The sequence below is a fragment of the Schistocerca piceifrons genome, unplaced genomic scaffold, assembly GCF_021461385.2.
Source record: "Schistocerca piceifrons isolate TAMUIC-IGC-003096 unplaced genomic scaffold, iqSchPice1.1 HiC_scaffold_954, whole genome shotgun sequence".
NCBI classification, from domain to species: domain Eukaryota; kingdom Metazoa; phylum Arthropoda; class Insecta; order Orthoptera; family Acrididae; genus Schistocerca; species Schistocerca piceifrons.
The window spans coordinates 1,555,001-1,560,000 of record NW_025729228.1 but is presented as its reverse complement, the minus strand read 5'-3'; the positions used below and the strand labels follow the sequence as shown (position 1 = coordinate 1,560,000).

The window sequence follows — 5,000 nt, the reverse complement described above, 5'->3', positions numbered from 1 at the left end:
GTTACCCCGACCTTTCGGCCTAGGAAGACACGCTGATTCCTTCAGTGTAGCGCGCGTGCGGCCCAGAACATCTAAGGGCATCACAGACCTGTTATTGCTCAATCTCGTGCGGCTAGAAGCCGCCTGTCCCTCTAAGAAGAAAAGTAATCGCTGACAGCACGAAGGATGTCACGCGACTAGTTAGCAGGCTAGAGTCTCGTTCGTTATCGGAATTAACCAGACAAATCGCTCCACCAACTAAGAACGGCCATGCACCACCACCCACCGAATCAAGAAAGAGCTATCAATCTGTCAATCCTTCCGGTGTCCGGGCCTGGTGAGGTTTCCCGTGTTGAGTCAAATTAAGCCGCAGGCTCCACTCCTGGTGGTGCCCTTCCGTCAATTCCTTTAAGTTTCAGCTTTGCAACCATACTTCCCCCGGAACCCAAAAGCTTTGGTTTCCCGGAGGCTGCCCGCCGAGTCATCGGAGGAACTGCGGCGGATCGCTGGCTGGCATCGTTTATGGTTAGAACTAGGGCGGTATCTGATCGCCTTCGAACCTCTAACTTTCGTTCTTGATTAATGAAAACATACTTGGCAAATGCTTTCGCTTCTGTTCGTCTTGCGACGATCCAAGAATTTCACCTCTAACGTCGCAATACGAATGCCCCCGCCTGTCCCTATTAATCATTACCTCGGGTTCCGAAAACCAACAAAATAGAACCGAGGTCCTATTCCATTATTCCATGCACACAGTATTCAGGCGGGCTTGCCTGCTTTAAGCACTCTAATTTGTTCAAAGTAAACGTGCCGGCCCACCGAGACACTCAATAAAGAGCACCCTGGTAGGATTTCAACGGGGTCCGCCTCGGGACGCACGAGCACGCACGAGGCGGTCGCACGCCTTCGGCTCGCCCCACCGGCAGGACGTCCCACGATACATGCCAGTTAAACACCGACGGGCGGTGAACCAACAGCGTCGGGACACAAATCCAACTACGAGCTTTTTAACCGCAACAACTTTAATATACGCTATTGGAGCTGGAATTACCGCGGCTGCTGGCACCAGACTTGCCCTCCAATAGATACTCGTTAAAGGATTTAAAGTGTACTCATTCCGATTACGGGGCCTCGGATGAGTCCCGTATCGTTATTTTTCGTCACTACCTCCCCGTGCCGGGAGTGGGTAATTTGCGCGCCTGCTGCCTTCCTTGGATGTGGTAGCCGTTTCTCAGGCTCCCTCTCCGGAATCGAACCCTGATTCCCCGTTACCCGTTACAACCATGGTAGGCGCAGAACCTACCATCGACAGTTGATAAGGCAGACATTTGAAAGATGCGTCGCCGGTACGAGGACCGTGCGATCAGCCCAAAGTTATTCAGAGTCACCAAGGCAAACGGACCGGACGAGCCGACCGATTGGTTTTGATCTAATAAAAGCGTCCCTTCCATCTCTGGTCGGGACTCTGTTTGCATGTATTAGCTCTAGAATTACCACAGTTATCCAAGTAACGTGGGTACGATCTAAGGAACCATAACTGATTTAATGAGCCATTCGCGGTTTCACCTTAATGCGGCTTGTACTGAGACATGCATGGCTTAATCTTTGAGACAAGCATATGACTACTGGCAGGATCAACCAGGGAGCTGCGCCAACTAGAGCTGAGCAGCCGGCCGCCCGGGAGTGTGTCCCGGGGGCCCGCGCGAACACGCAAGCGTCCGCTCAATCATTCTGCAAACAGGAGGAGGCTGAGCTCCCCTGCACAATACACCTCGAAACCCTCTCAGGTCCCGGCGGCGCGCAGCGCCGTCCCAAGTACTTGGTCGGGTTCGAGAGAGGCGCAATCGCCCGGAGTTAGGCGAGTAGACGCTTTCGGTGCGACCACCCGTGCTCCCAACTGAGCTTGCCGCTGCCGACAGAGGCCCGGGAGCGTGCTGTCGTGGCATTGCCGGCGGGAGACAACACGCGCCACCTACGGTGACCGGCAGCTCCAACGCCAGCGCCACAGAAGGACAAAAGCCCCACTTGGGTGCCGAAGCGAACTCTCCCAGCACAGCGCACGCGCCAACACATCCGCACAGCTGCGATACAAACCACCAGCGAGAACCGCTGGGGCGACCGAGCAGCAGACGGCGTCGCGGCGCCGAGCGCCGGGCGGCGGCGCATCCTCAACGCACACAGTCCTCAATCGGACCAGCACACTGAAGATGTCCACCGCGCTTCGCACCGGGCCCGCGAGGACCTACTTTGGCCGCACGGCGCCGCGCGCAGGGTGCGCCGGCGCGCAGCTGCGACGCCTGCCGCGTCCGTCGGCCGGCGCGCCTGCCACTGGCCGCCCCCACCAGCCGGCTGTAGCGCGTGCGCCCACGCACCGCGCGGCCAGCACGCCGGGAGGCGCCCCCTCACCGGCCGGGGACGGTCCCACCCAGCCACCACCGCGTATCGCTTCACACCCAGATGCCGTTCAGTTTCATCGGCATGGTGGGTATCGCTGGAACAACCGGTTAGTACCTCAACCTATCGTCGCCATCACCGATTCACCCCTAGCGAGAACAACCGCACCACAACGGGTTACCATTTCTTCATTTGCGTAACTTCACCAGAAAACGTAGGCGTCCATCGCCATTAGCAACTTCAACGATTATTGCATGCCTGTGTCAGGTGTCACGCCACACTACGTCTGCCCACATACACGCAACAAAATGTGCACGCCTAGACAATACGTGGAAGGTGGCCCCCGTACGTATGCGATGTCCATTGCTCGAACGACTGTCAACCGGCCTCTGTAGCATGTCGCAGATATGGAACGCGGTGCACCATGCTATCACGGTGTTTGAGGAGAGACGACTAGGTCCGAATACATCAACACACAGCTCATGCTGATCGCCATCCACGGCGTCCGTTCCTCCCACACGTCTCTATGGCGTACCACACTGCAATCCAGCTCTCATAGGGAGACGACACGTAGCTGCGTGCACAATATTTGCACTGTATGGTCCGCCGTTTTTGGGCGCAGTCGTTGTACGGTCACACATGTGCCACGATGTATCATTCAGTACATAAGGACGAATGTGCAGTACAGATTGTGGTTCACGCGTACGACATCAGCGGACAGTTGACACAGGCCGCACCACAACGTAGCCTGCGTACGTCGCATGCGAAGGGCATTGAACATGCAAACTTGTCACCAACCAGCTTGCGAAGGCAGGGGGCAAGGTGGGGACGTGGGGACGTGGGGAGGGGTGGGGGGGGGGGGGGCGGCATGTACGTCCTGCTGCCATCCACATTACAGTGTACAGCAGGAGCATGTGGAAAGTCAGCAAGACTTGCAAGGTGTTTAACATGAAGCGATACACAGGGGAGCGGGCAGTGCGAGTAGCGAACTATATTGCGAGGGTTGCGGGTGGGCAACACTACACTAATTGAACGAGTCGTATAACAATTACAGAGCAGGTTTAGGCGACAACGTGGGTTACGTTAGCGGACAACGTGGGTTACGTTAGCGGACAACGTGGGTTACGTTAAGGCACAACATGGGTTACGTTAAGGCACAACATGGGTTACGTTAAGGCACAACATGGGTTACGTTAGGGCACAACATGGGTTAGGTTAGGGGACAACATGGGTTAGGTTAGGGGACAACATGGGTTAGGTTAGGGGACAACATGGGTTAGGTTAGGGCACAACATGGGTTAGGTTAGGGCACAACATGGGTTAGGTTAGGGCACAACATGGGTTAGGTTAGGGCACAACATGGGTTAGGTTAAGGCACAACATGGGTTAGGTTAAGGCACAACATGGGTTAGGTTAAGGCACAACATGGGTTAGGTTAAGGCACAACATGGGTTAGGTTAAGGTACAACATGGGTTAGGTTAAGGTACAACATGGGTTAGGTTAAGGTACAACATGGGTTAGGTTAAGGTACAACATGGGTTAGGTTAAGGTACAACATGGGTTAGGTTAAGGTACAACATGGGTTAGGTTAAGGTACAACATGGGTTAGGTTAAGGTACAACATGGGTTAGGTTAAGGTACAACATGGGTTAGGTTAAGGTACAACATAGGTTAGGTTAAGGTACAACATAGGTTAGGTTAAGGTACAACATAGGTTAGGTTAAGGTACAACATAGGTTAGGTTAAGGTACAACATAGGTTAGGTTAAGGTACAACATAGGTTAGGTTAAGGTACAACATAGGTTAGGTTAAGGTACAACATAGGTTAGGTTAAGGTACAACATAGGTTAGGTTAAGGTACAACATAGGTTAGGTTAGGTTAGGTTACACGTTGTTGTAAGGAAAGGTGTAGGGGGGGGGGGCGGGGGCGGCAGGTTCCTTGATAGTGATTATAGTAAGTGAATGCTTGTGACATGATCAGATTTGTCACGTCAGGATGCACCTTTGGCTTATTAGAGGCGGCGCTCCAATTCTATGCTTGTGTGAGACCTGTGTCTTTGACTCATGTCATTGTTTGTGCGCTGTGACAGGAGGTACTATTGTGATGTTGGGTGCACCGTTGTATAGGACATGTGTGGGTGTTGGTGCCTGGTCTGCGCAATGGTGGATGTCGAAAGGCTGGGATATTGTATTTTCCGCATGGACCTCCTGGTCTGGTTGTGATAGTGTGGATTGTGTAATGTGGCGGAGAAGATGCACTGGATGTTGTTCCATGCTGGTGCTTACATATTGTATGTGCGCCCGTTAGAAGCAGAGAGTGGTGCGTGATCAGAGTGTCTGGCTGACGTGTGGTTCCCATTGTGGGCAGACTCTTTCAGCATGTATACGGACAGTTGTGTATATTTGCTGTAGTTTGATGGCTCTGCATTGATTACTAATCAGCGCCGTGTGTACGGGTAATCTGGTTCCAGTCCAAAATGTTCCATCTGTGTACATTAGTGACAAAGACTCTCCCCATGCAGTGGGGCTCGGTCTGTTATAGCTCTTCCGCGTAATATATTTGCCCCACGTTTTTGCGACTGCGAGTGCGAGTGCAACGCGCATGGGGACCGACATGCTGATGGCT

At 53.4% G+C, this 5,000-nt stretch overlaps 1 non-coding gene across 1 annotated transcript in view; it reads right to left on the bottom strand.

Annotated features, from left to right (window-relative positions):
- Positions 1-1,624, bottom strand: part of LOC124773580 — a 1,910-nt gene extending 286 nt beyond the window's left edge. Inside the window, exon 1 of the ribosomal RNA XR_007014823.1 lies at positions 1-1,624. This exon is cut by the window's left edge and continues 286 nt beyond it. This is a non-coding gene — a ribosomal RNA (small subunit ribosomal RNA).
- Between the last annotated feature and the right edge of the window lie 3,376 nt (positions 1,625-5,000).